This window comes from Talpa occidentalis, unplaced genomic scaffold, assembly GCF_014898055.3.
Source record: "Talpa occidentalis isolate TD23 unplaced genomic scaffold, MPIMG_talOcc4v2.1 talOcc4.5, whole genome shotgun sequence".
NCBI classification, from domain to species: domain Eukaryota; kingdom Metazoa; phylum Chordata; class Mammalia; order Eulipotyphla; family Talpidae; genus Talpa; species Talpa occidentalis.
The window spans coordinates 20121367-20134957 of NW_023604861.1; the positions used below are offsets into that span (position 1 = coordinate 20121367).

General features: G+C 39.5%; 1 long non-coding RNA gene across 4 annotated transcripts in view; it reads left to right on the top strand.

Moving 5' to 3' along the window:
* Positions 1 to 13591, top strand: part of LOC119259863 (uncharacterized) — a 39787-nt gene that overhangs the window by 7620 nt on the left and 18576 nt on the right. For 3 of the 4 annotated variants that reach the window (XR_008554241.1, XR_005128593.2, XR_008554240.1), the window contains exons 3-4: positions 6759 to 6917; positions 7038 to 7124. This is a non-coding gene — a long non-coding RNA (uncharacterized LOC119259863). Of the gene's footprint in view, positions 1 to 6758; positions 6918 to 7037; positions 7125 to 13591 lie in introns of those variants that run through there. The other variant, XR_008554242.1, reaches the window with a different exon arrangement.

Genomic DNA, 13591 nt, shown 5'->3' on the forward strand with positions numbered 1-13591 from the left:
ATTACTGTTTGAGTGAATAATTGAGGACACAGCCTAGCCAAGTTGATGCAGAAAATCGACTACCATATTTATTTAAATACTATAAGCTGAAATTTTCTCTATATAGTAAGCAAAGGATAAATAGAAAGAGAAACAGAAGAAAGGGGGGAGGTATCAGAGTTCTTAGAGATTAAAATAAATGCCCATATTTAAGAATTTCTTATCAGATTTATTTTATATGTGTACTTTTATGTATGGAGGCACCATCACCAGGCCATAATGAGAAAAGATTTGAATTCCGATAAGCTGCATCTCAGTTCTAATTTATATTATACCTTTCATTTAATATTTATGCCTTTCATATTCCCCTTCCTTTGGACTTAAGTAATACCTGGGAGCAAATCAACAACCATTTTGCCTTAGGGATTACATATTTTAAATTGGACTAAACCAGGAGTTTATTAAATTGGTCTTTGCTTAACCTTGAGTACCAAAGGTTGTTTTTCAGCCATACTGAAGCAGGACTTTTTGTGCTATTTCTCTCCTTTTTTCTCTGCAAGTCTGATAATAATTCTCGTTATAGAACAGCAGGGCTGATACTGAATTATTTTGCCTATTATGACAGCCTTCTCTTGCCTAACTAATGTATAATCATCATATAAGGAGACAGACACTGTATGTGTGTATGTGTGCCTGGGTATGTATATTAAAATGCCAGGAGAAAAAGTATCTTCTGTGCGTCAAAGTTTTCTTAGCATGTTAATGATCACTTGCTCTCTCTCTTCCATAACAAAGAACTAGGTTTCATTTGTTTAAAAAAAAGTCTAACAAAATAGTACAACATTAACAATAAGTTCGCCATAAAATAAGGTCGCCTGATTTCAGTACTGAGATAAAGGTCATTCAAATTCTGGAGAAACAAAATGATGATGGTAATCAGATCAAGTAACATACAGTAGTCACCATGACCTTCAGTGAATGTCTGAAACTGTGAATAATACTGAGCCTTTATATACTATGTTTTTCCTATACATGCATACCTATGATAAAGTTTTATGAGTTAGCACAGCAAAAGATTAACAATAATAACTAATAATAAAATAGAACAATTATAACAATACACTATAATAGAAGTTATATGAGTGTGGCCTCTCTCTCAAAATTTTACCTTACGTAATATTTTTGGAATGGTAACTAAAACCTTGAAAAGTCAAACCGTGGATAAGAACTAAGGAATTCTTACCATTTCCTGCCCTTGAAATTCAAATAGGGGAAAAATTCATTGCTAGAAAGAGCCAGAGTTAGTCAAGATAACTTTAAATAACTTTAATAGGGGCCTCCCTGGTGGCACAAGGGGTTAAGATGAAACCTATGTAGCTGGCCATAGCCACTGCAGCACGAGTTCGATCCTGGGCCAGGGAGCTACCCACATGGTGCAGCAGACCTCTCCTGACTCGCCTGCTGCTCCCGTCAGCAGTGTATTTCAGTCAATCTGCCTGTTCTGTTCCCCACTCTGTCTCTGGTGAGTCCTCTCACCCACCACACCTCTAGCCTGTACCCCAGTTCTTACATACATAAAATAAATAAATCTTTTAAAAAATATTAATAATGAGTTCCTTTTATATCTTGCACTTATAACCTATAATATAATATTTATACTTTATCCTACTTCACCTGTTGATAATATATAAAGTTCCTATGAAATGTCTATAAATGCTGCTGATGAAGAACAATGCTGATGAAGAACAATGCTGATGAAGGATGATGATTGTTGATAAATCCAGCATGATTTCCCTAATTAAGGTAAAGATATCAAGTTTGCTTTTCCAGTGCCAAAGTCTGACTGAGCTGCTGTAACAAAATACCATTGACTGTAACAACACACATTGATTTCTCACAGTTCTCGGAGGTGAAAGGCTAAGACCAGGGTGCCAGCATAGGTGAGTTCTGATGAGAGGACTCAGGTTGCAGACTGCCAACTTGTCACCCAGTAGAGGACCCTTTTATATCTCTAGGGTATCTCTGGGGATTCTTTTTTTTTTTTTTTTAAAGATTTATTTATACAAGCACAGGGTACAGTCAGAAGCTTGGGAGGGTGAGAGAATTCACCAGAGCCAGAGCAGGGAGCAGAACAGACAGACTGACGAAACACACTGCTGAGGGGAGCAGCGGGCGGCAGGAGAGGTCTGCGTGCCATGTAGGACCCTCACCGGGTTGCCGGGGATCGAACTGGCGCTGCAGAGGCTCGGGCAGCTTTGCAACCCAGCCCTCAACTGCTGTGCCACCAGGGAGGCCCTCTGGGGATTCTTTTTTAAGGGCACTAATCCCCTTCATGAGGGCTGTGCCCCTGAACCTAATCATCTCCTAAGTTCTCACCTTCTAATAGTACACACTTGGGCATTAGGTTTTCAACATTTGAATTTTAGAGGTGTGAACATATTGAGACCATAGCATCCAGATACTGACTTTGAAAATGGGAGCATAAATGTTACAAAATACACACACAAATATAGCACATAGAAAACTTTTGATTTGTTTCACTTAAGTGGGATCATGGCCTATGATAGCCCCCTGAAACGTCCTTAGAACCCAAATGTTTGGAAAAAAGAGAAATGTATATAGATATATAGATATATATCTAATGTGTATATACTCATAGAGCTTTACTATTTTAATGTTTAGCATTTAATATGTTAATATTTTAGCTTTACTATTTTAATATTTCTAGAGAACCCATCCCAAACACCTTTATTTAATAGTGTGGAGCCTTCATTTAATAACGAGGCTCAAAGAGGTAAGAACAGGCTTAAAGTGATATACCACTCTGCTTCCAGCTTGGTTCAAATGCGGTAATTCAGAAAACAATCCAAGATATTCTGTTGATTGTTCTCACCTCATCCAACAAGAAACAGCCCTCTAAAACAGTACCACTAAAAATAAAAAATATTGAGCACCAATACATTATCAACATGTCAAAATCTCTTTGGAAGAAATATTACAGTCATATGGATTGCAACCAAAAAAGATAAATTTTAAGAGAGTCATTAATCTTCTCTAAGGTTGCTGTTTTGGAACCAGGAAAATGTCTATGTTTTTTAAATGCAACAAATATTTCAAAATATCTTTTTTGAAAATATAGTAACGGGCCTCCCCTGGTGGCGCAGCGGTGGAGCGCTGGGCCGCGAAGCTGCCCGCAGCCTCTGCAGCGCTGGTTCCATCCCAGCCTCAGCAGCACCTGTTCGATCCCAGCCTCTGCAGCGCTAAAAAAAAATCCATGCAACCACCACCCATATTACAAAATTGAATGTTTCCAGAAGCTGGGAACACCTTTGACCAACTTTTTGTGGCTATCCCCATACAAAGGGTAACTATGATCCTGACTTATAACACGGTAATTTAATGATAGTCTTGACTTTTTGTGGGACCAGACTATAAGCATTCTTTTGAATTTGATTCTTTTGCTTAAATCTTTTGCTGCGTGTTTGTAAGTTTTATTCATATTTTTGAGTACATTAATTTGTCTATTTTTGTTGCTGTATGGTATTTCATTGCATGAATATAGCATACTTGACCTGTTTTACTGAATAAATGCAATTTATGGATAATTGAGTAGCTTCTAGTTTGGGGTATCATAGTTTCCTAGAGCTGCCAGGAAAAAAAGTACTACCAATGATTAGCTTAAGCCATAGAAATTTATTATCTCACAATTCTGGAGGCTAAAAGTCTGAGGCCAAGTGTCTTCTGGGCTGGTGGTTTGCTTGGAGGGATGTAAGGATGAAATCTGTTTTGGCCTGCTCATCACTGTACAGATTTTTATCTAGATTTATGTCCTCTGCTTTGCATGGCTGGCTAGAGGGAAGGATAAGATGAGTTTACTTTCGGTGCCAGTAGGGGATCTTGCCTAGAATAGGTTCTCATTGTTGATTTGATAGCTATAATTGATTGAAGCCTCTATGTCAGTTTCTATGCAATAGAGGCATAGCATCCATTTATAGGATATAGTCATATTTTTAAAGGTGCTTTAATAGCACGAAAAAATTTAAGAGGTAACAAACATCATACTCTGTAAATGAGATTTGGGAAATCTCTCTAAGAGTTTTCTATAACATTTTCCCTGACTAACTTCTAAATGTAAATAGAACCCGGGTTTGATCACTTGCATGGCATTCCACTTACGGCTTCCTTCCCACTGTTATTTATTATTATCTCATTCATTAAAATGGCTACTATTAAAAAAAGAAGATAAGTGCTGGTGAAACTATGGAGACATTGAAATCTCCCTGCTCTGCTGTAAATTGGTACAGTCCTGTGGACAGCAATATGATAGTTTTTCAAAAAATTAAAATAGAATTGCCACATGATCCATCAATTCTACTTCTGGGTCTATACACAAGAGAATTAAAGAAAGGTAACAAATAGATCTTTTTACAACACTTTCATTGCAGCATTATTTTAAAAAGCTGGAATGTGGAAGCAACCCAATAATACATAGATAGAGGGACAAGTGGATAAGCAAAACGTGGTATATACATACAATGGAATGTAATTCAGCCTCAGAGTAAAGGGAATTCTGACATATGATTCACGTGAAAGAACAATGAGTCAGTCACAAAAGATAAATCTGTACGATTTCACTTATGTGGTGCTTAAAGTATTGTCAAAATCATAGAGACAGAAAGCAGATGGTTGCCAGGTACTGGGGGGAGGGGTGAAATGACAAGTTATTGTTTAATAGTATGGAGTTTCAGGTTTGCAAGATGAAAGGAGTTCTGGAGATGGCTGGTGGTGATGGCTGTGCAATATTATGAATGGACTTAATATCACTAAACTGCATACTTGGTAAATTTTATGTTACATGTATTTTGCCACAATAAAAAAGTCAGCAAAAAGAGACAACACACAAAATTATGCTGTTTGTAACAGAAGACGAACAGTGCATAAAGGATAAGACAAGATAAATAGATTTTTTGCGTGTGTTGGCAAATCACACAAATACACAAGTGATCCGTGTCTGTCTTGAAGAAAGACTATATTACTCATGTAGGAACTCATTTTGGCTTGGAGATTTTATCATTTCTGGTTAATGTGGGGGAAATGATTAATAGTAAAATGTGAAGAAAATGAAAAGTTGATGATAAATGTCTGCACTGGAGAAAGGAAACAAGTATTGTACTCAACTAAAACATCCTATGAGACAGAGCCCGAAGTAAAAGAAGGAGGGTGGGTTGTGAATCATTTAGCCTATTTGGCACAGAGATTCAAATAGAATAGATAAGATACATCACAATTCATATTAAGGTTACTAGTTGGACTTACCAGATGCATTAGGAAATTGTAGGATTTAATGTAAAAGAGAAAAATAAACAAAGGAAAGACTGAAGCATAGAGGAAGACTACAGGAAAAGACAAACCATGAAGCAGCCGAGTATAGACCCAGTCGGTTCCAGTGAGGTCTATGCATAAATTTGAATTATATTTATTTAATTTTTTTTTAAATTCTGCATTTGTAAAATGAACTATAAGATTCTGAGATCCTGTCCATTTGTAAGTTTAATAGTTTAGGTTTCAATGGCTTTTGGAAATTTTAATCTGCATTCTAATACTTCTTTCCTATAACTACAGGCTTGCTTTCTTTTACAGTGCACCTACAATAGATTATGATATTGTGGTATGTGTTGGGGTTATGAAAATGAATCAAATATCTTGTTACCTTCAAGAAACCCACTACTGGTGGCAAGGGTAGACAGGAATATGTGTTCTTCCTTTATCGTTAAGGAATAAAGAGTGGGGTTAAGAAGCAGACTGAGGGTGTTCTAGCTCAGAAGAGCTTTGAAGGTGTACAAGTAAAACCTGGGAAACAAGAATGCACAGTGCCTGGAGAAATGGCAGGTGGTTAGGTATTCTTGGGGAGAAGGATGATGAGCAATTGGGCTGCGTGGTGAGGAGTGGCCACATAATTAAGCACTCTGGCATGCTAAGGAACTTGAATTTCATTGTGAAGGCAAATGGAAATCAGTTAAAGACCCTGGTTAGAAATGCAACAAGATAAAATATTTTAAATTATACCAAGTGTGCAGTTTAGTGATATTAAACTAAACTGATCAGGTGGAAGTGTATTCAGGAGATTAGAAGCTCACATGGCAATGAAGGATGTAGAGCAATTCTGACAGGCATAATGATTCCCTGGACTGAAGCAGGAAAAATGAGAACGTAGAGGCAGGCACAGAGTACAGATTGAGGAGGAACCACTGGCTCACTGGGCCCACCCCAGTATTTAGCAGGTTGGAGAGGGATCCTGACACCAACAGTTTAATTTCCCAGGTAATGCTGTTGATGAGCATGAGGAGAATAAGAAGGATCTTGAAGATGAGAAATCAATCATGGGGGATCATGAGATGAACATTAAGATGCCATTGCCTCCCAGAGCGCTCTAGCCAGCAAAGAAACAGTGTAGACTGCCAATGACATAGTCTGTTTTTCAAGTAGGATTGCCAAATTCAACAAATAAATATGTGAGATGTCCGGGTTTGAATTTCAGATATACAATAGGTAATTTTTGAGTCTGTATGTCCTGTGCAACAGTTGGGACAAACGTAAAATAAAAAATTACACATTTGTTATTTGAAATTCAAATTTAACTGGGCATCCTATATATTAACTGGCAACCCTATATGAGAACTTGAAAAATTAGATGTGAGGATGATGACCGAATCCTTAAAGTTAAGGTGAGAGTTAATAAATCCTCATTTATTAATATTTATTTTCTGACTCACTGTCAGCAACAGACAGGCCATGAACACATGATCACACCACAGTGATAACTATAAGCAACCGTGATTAACTCGTGACTGCTGAGCTGCTTCTTTCCTATCTGCTCCTGTGCCACTTCCAGAAACATTCACCTTCACCTGTGACCCAGGATTCAGTGTTCCCTAACAGTGAGTAAGTTTTTATTATCCAGATCTGAAAAAATTCGATCATTTCCCACATACTACCTTAAAGCAGTTAACCTGATATTATAAAAGTAGGATAACCATTTTTTTTTCCTTTTTTTCCAGAACTGAAGGTTTCCTAGGACTTGGGATTTTTCATTGCTAACACTTGGAATGTCCCAAGCAAACCAGGGTGGTTGCTTAAAGCCATTGCTATCTCTGTGTTGGTTGTGAGCTTTTTTTTTTTTTTTTTTTTTGCGAATTTTTATTTTATTTTATTTTTATTTTTTTATAAATTTTATTGTTATATTCCCCATACAATTGCAGCCCCCCCATTCTGACCCCAATCCCTCCCTCCTGCCCCCGCCCCCTAAAAGTGTCTCTGGTTCATAGTTTTTTGTTGATTTTGATTTTCACTTTCTTATAGTTATTCATTTTCCTGGTCCCTTATTTAAGTTTTCTAGATTCCTGCTATGAGTGAGACCATCCGGTATTTTTCTTTTTCTTTTTGGCTTATTTCGCTGAGCATGATCCCTTCCAGCGCCATCCATGTTGCTGCAAATTGCATGTGTTTATCTTTTTTGAATGCTGAGTAATATTCCATGGTATATATGTACCACATCTTCTTGATCCAGTCATCTATTTTTGGGCATTTGGGTTGTTTCCAAAGCTTAGCTATTGTAAACAGTGCTGCTATAAACATAGGGGTGCAGGTGTTCTTTGGAATTGATGTTTCTGTGTCCTTTGGGTAAATACCTAGGAGTGGAATTGCTGGATCATATGGAAGCTCTATGTTTAGTAGGTCCAGAAATCTCCACACAGCTCTCCACAGTGGTTGGACCAGTTTGCACTCCCACCAACAGTGCAGAAGAGTTCCTTTTCTCCACACCCTCGCCAGCATTTGTTGTTGCTAGTTTTTTTAATATGTGCCATTCTCACTGGTGTAAGATGGTATCTCATGGTAGTTTTGATTTGCATTTCCCTGATGGCAAGTGATGTTGAACATTTTTTCATATGCCTGTTGGCCATTTGCATTTCCTCTTCAGAGAAGTTTCTTTTTAGCTCTTCTGCCCATTTTTTGACTGGATTATTTTCTTTGTTGTTGCTGAGTCTCATCAGCTCTTTGCAGATTTTTGTGATCAGTCCTTTATCATTAGTGTTGGGTGCAAAAATGTTCTCCCAGTTGGTGGGGTTTCTCTTTGTTTTGTTATTGTCTCTTTGCTGTGCAGAAGCTCTTTAATTTGATGTAGTCCCAGCTGTTTATCTTTGCCTTCACTATCACTGCTTTGGGTGATGTGTCTGTAAAGATGTCTTTGATGTGCAGATCACGTAGTGTTTCGCCTATATTTCCTTCTATATATTTTATGGTTTCAGGTCTTATGTCTAGTTCTTTAATCCATTTTGAGTTGATTTTTGTGTATGGTGTGAGGTAGTGGTCAAGCTTCATTCTTTTGCATGTAGCGACCCAGTTTTCCCAGCACCATTTATTGAACAAACTTTCTTTGCTCCATGCATAGTCTTTGCTCCTTTGTCAAAGATTAGTTGACCATAAATCTGTGGATTTATTTCTGGATTTTCTATTCGATTCCATTGGTCTGTATGTCTGTTCTTGTTCCAATACCATGCAGTTTTGATGATTATGGCTTTGTAGTATAGTTTGAAGTCTGGGAGTGTAATGCCTCCATTCCCTTCTTTTTTTTTCAGGAGAGCTTTGGCTATTCGGGGTTTTTTGTGATTCCATATGAATTTCATCAATAATTGTTCTATTTCTTTGAAGAATGACATTGAAATTTTGATTGGAATAGCATTGAATCTGTATATTGCTTTTGGAAGGATGGCCATTTTAATAATGTTTATTCTTCCAATCCACGAGCAGGGGATGTCTCTCCATTTCTTTGTGTCTTCTTCTATTTCTTTTAACAGTGTTTTATAGTTTTCTTTGTATAGGTCCTTTATCTCTTTTGTTAGATTTATTCCCAAATATTTGATTTTTTTGTTTCAATAACAAAAGGGATGGTTTTTTTGATTTCTTCTTCTTCAGATTTATTGTTTGTGTATAGGAAGGCTACTGACTTTTGCATGTTGATTTGTATCCTGCCACTTTACTGAACTGATTGATGAGTTGAATTAGCTTTTCTGTGGAGTTTTTGGGGTTCTCTATGTATAATATCATATCATCTGCAAATAGTGATAGTTTGACTTCTTCTTTTCCTATTTGGATTCCTTGGATGTCTTTCTCTTGTCTTATTGCCCTGGCTAGGACTTCCAGTATTATATTGAAAAGCAGTGGTGAGAGTGGACATCCTTGTCTTGTTCCAGATCTTAATGGAATTGCTTTCAGCTTTTCACCATTGAGAATGATGCTGGCTGTTGGCTTGTCATAGATGGCCTTTATGATGTTGAGGTATGTTCCTTGTATCCAAGAATTTCAAGGGATTTTATCATGAATGGGTGTTGCACTTTGTCGAAAGCTTTCTCAGCATCTATTGATATTATCATATGGTTTTTATATTCTTTTTGTTGATGTGTTGGATAACGTTGATTGATTTTCGGATGTTAAACCATCCTTGTGCCCCTGGAATGAATCCTACTTGGTCGTGGTGAATTATCTTATGGATATATTGTTGGATTCTGATGGCTAAAATTTTATTGAGGATTTTTGCATCAGTGTTCATTAGGGAGATTGGCCTGTAGTTTTCCTTTTTAGTGTTGTCCTTGTTCGGTTTTGGTATTAGTGTAATGTTGGCTTCATAGAACGTGTTTGGTATTGTCCCTTCCTTCTCAATTTTTTGGAAGAGTTTGTGAAGGATAGGCACTAATTCGTCTCTGAATGTTTGGTAGAATTCATTTGTAAATCCATCAGGTCCTGGGCTTTTGTTTTTGGGGAGGTTTTTGATTACCATTTCAATTTCGCTGCTTGTAATTGGTCTGTTTAGGTGTTCTATTTCTTCTTTATCTAGCTTTGGGTGATTGTAGAGTTGTAGGAATTTGTCCATCTCCTCTAGATTATTAAACTTATTTCCATATAACTGTTCATAGTAGTTACTGATTATTCTTTTGATTTCTGCTGTGTCCGTTGTGATTTCTCTTCTTTCATTGATGATCCTGTTTATTTGTGCTTTCTCCCTTTTTTCCTTTGTGAGCCTGGCTAGGGGTTTGTCTATTTTATTGATTTTTTCAAAGAACCAGCTCTTGGTTTCATTGATCTTTTGGATTGTTTTTTTAGTTTCAATTTCATTTATTTCTGCTTTGGTTTTTATTATTTCTTTTCTTCTACTGGTTTGGGGTTTTTTGTTGTTCTTTTTCTAGATCTTTGAGCTTCGAGATTAGGTTGTTTCTTTGAGTTCTTTCTTGTTTCTTGATGTGAGCTTCTATTGCTATATATTTTCCTCTTATTACTGCTTTTGCTGCATCCCATACATTTAGGATATTGGTGTCCTCCTTGTCGTTCAATTCAAAAAATTTTTTAATTTCTTCTTTGATCTCCTCATTAGTCCAGTGGTCTTCCAGTAGTGTGGTTTTTAATCTCCATGAGGTAGGAAAGTTCCTTGCCTTCTTTTTATGGTTTAGTTCTAGTTTGATGCCTTCATGGTCAGAAAAGATGGTTGGTATGATTTCAATCTTGGTGTATCTGTTGATGTTTGTCTTGTGCCCCAGTATGTGATCGATCCTGGAGAATGATCCGTGTGCGCTTGAGAAAAATGTGTACTCCGTTTTTTTGGGGTTTAGTGTTCTATAGATGTCTGTTAAGCCCAATTGCTCTAGGTCCTTATTTAGAGCTTTGGTTTCTTTACTTATTTTTTGTCTTGTTGATCTATCCATTGTTGATAGTGGTGTGTTGAAGTCTCCCACTACGTATGTGTTTTCTCTGATGTCTGTTTTCAGAGAAGACAACAGTTGTCTGATATATTTTGGTGCTCCTTCGTTTGGTGAGTATATGTTAATGAGTGTTATTTCTTCTTGAAGTATTGTCCCCTTGATCATAATGTAGTGACCATTGGGGTCTCTTTTTATCTTTTTGAGTTTGAAATCTGTTTTATCTGATATAAGTATAGCTGTTCCTGCTTTCTTTTTTGGCCCATTTGCTTGTAGGATTGTTTTCCATCCTTTGACTTTGAGCCTATTTTTATCTTTTGTAGCTAAATGTGTTTCCTGGAGACAGCAAAAGGTTGGGTTTTGTTTCTTAATCCAGGCTGCAACTCTGTGTCTTTTTATTGAAGAGTTTAGTCCATTTACATTTAGAGTTAATATTGATATGTTAACATCTGTATTTGCCATTTTGTTTGTCTTTCCTTTGATTTTATTTATTTATTCTTTTAATAACTTTTTTTTTTTTTTGGCCTTCTTTCATTGTTATTCGTCCCTCTGAGGTTCTGGCTTTAGGACTCCTTGTAGTATTTTTTGGAGTGGGGGTTTAGTTGCAATGAAATTCCGGAGTTTCTGTTTGTCTGGGAAGGTCCATATTCTTTCTTCAAAGAGGAAGGAGAGCTTTGCAGGATAGAGTATTCTTGGTTGGCATCTGTTTTCTTGGAGTCTGTTGACTATGTCCCTCCACTCTCTCCTTGCCCGTAGTGTTTCTTCGGAGAAGTCTGATGTCAGCCTGATTGGCTTTCCTTTGAATGTTATCTGTTTCTTCCCTCTTGCCAGCTTCATTATTTTTTCCTTGTCCTGGATTCTTGGGAGCTTTACTATTATGTGTCTTGCTGTATTTTTTCTTTCGTCGTGGAAGTTTGGTGTTCTTCTTGCTTCTTGTATATCAATTTTCAGCTCCTTCTTCACATTTGGGAAGTTCTCTTCAATTATCTCTTTGAATATTTTCTCTGTTCCTACTTCTCTCTCCTCTCCTTCTGGTATTCCTATAACTCTTATATTTCCTTTCCTCATGGAGTCAGATAGTTCCCGAAGTCTTTCTTCATTCTTTTTCCTTCGTACTTCTCTTTCCTTTTCTGTTTTGGTTCTTTTTATTTCTGTGTCTTCAAGAGCACTTATTCGTTCTTCCATTTCATCAATTCTTCTTTCATTGCTTTTCCCAGAATTCTTTAGTTCTTCCACTAATTCTTTGATCTCCTGCATTTCTTTTACTTCCCTCTTTAGGGACTCAATTTCATTCTTCTGATCGTTGATTATTTTTCCCTTATCATTGTTTTCCTTTATGACTTCTGTCAGTTTTTTAATCACGGCAATTTTAAATTCTCTTTCTGGAAGGCTCAGAAGTTCTTCCAAGTTACTGTCGTTGCCATCTGGGGGCTGGTTTTCTTTTTGTGGTGTGCTTTTTCTCTGGAGAGTTGCTAGGTTGCGTGTGGTTCTTCTCCTCCCTACTGTCTGTTTTCTAATTTGCCGTATGTGTTGGGACACTGTGTTGTTGGGACTGGCCGGCATCTTGGGTGGGCTTCTCTTCTCCCCTCTGGTTCCTCCTGGAGTCATCTGTCAGTTTCAAGCAGTCTTTATTGGAGAAAGGTCCCTGTCCTAAAATGTCGATGTGGGGACACACTCCCCTGTGCGCCTGGTCTGCCCCGGCGGTGGGTTCCTGCTCCCCCTCTGGGCTTGGACTGCAGGCCAGAGGGGGTCTGGCGTGGGCGAACTTCCCCCGCTCACCTCTGGCTCCTGAGGAAGCCTTCTGCAGGTAGTCTTTACTGAAGAAATGTCCCTGTTCTAAAATGGTGATGTGGGACACACTCCCTGCGCGTCCGGTGTCAGGCACACTCTTCTGCGTGCCTGGTCTGCCCTGGCTGTGGGTGCTCGCTCTCCCTGTGGGCTCAGACTACTTGTTCGGAAGGGGCCGGGTGTGGGCTAACTCCCCAGCTGGCCACTAGTTCCTTCAGGAGCCTGTGCTGTCTACAAGTCGCTAGGTGGCGCCAGAGATCTCTCCTAGAGCCCTTGGGGAGCTGATTTTCCACGCCGTGGGACAGGGAGCAGAGCGGGGATGGTAGGGTACACCTCAACGGCTTTGGGGTGCTGTGTCTGCCTTGTGCCCCACCGTCGTGGAGAAACCACGCCCCGAATTTTCGTGCCCCGGGTCTCAGTTCAAAGCCCTCAGTTCCAGGACGCGGGCTGTAGCCCAGTTCAGTGGCGCGGGAATGGCGCCTTTTGCACCGCTCCCGTGCCTGGGCGCCTGGTTCCTGCTCACTCAGGGAGGGACCTTCACCTCAGTGAGGACCTCCGCGCGTCTCCCCGCAAGCCTAGGTCGTCTCCCCGCAAGCCTAGGTCGCAGGCGCGGGGACCTGGGCAGCCGTGGTCCCGGTCTGCACTTGCTTTTCAAGCGCGCCGAGCGCCGTTTCCCGCGCCAGCTTACCGGCAGCCCGGGCTGTGTGCGCGTCTCCCGGGGTCTTTGTTCTTCTCTAATGGCGCCCGGAGCCGTTCGCTCCCCGCCGCGGCGGATCCTGCAGGGTTCTCCACAGCTCCCGTTCACGGGGTGTGGTGGCTGCAATAGTTCCTTTCCACTCACAGTCCCGCTTGCTGCGTCGTTTGTTCTTGTGGGCCGTTTTGGTTTGTTGTTTCCTCCTCTCTGCCGGTCGGAGAGTGCCGCCTCTGTGGGCGGGGGAGGGGAGCAGGGTTCTGCGCTTCCCTCCCTTCTGGGCCTCTTTTATGGCAACTTTCTTCTTTGGGCAGTTTGCTGGCGTCACCCGTTTATCTTCCGTGTCCCGGTTCTCACTGGGACCTGCCGCTTTTCCTCCCTATTC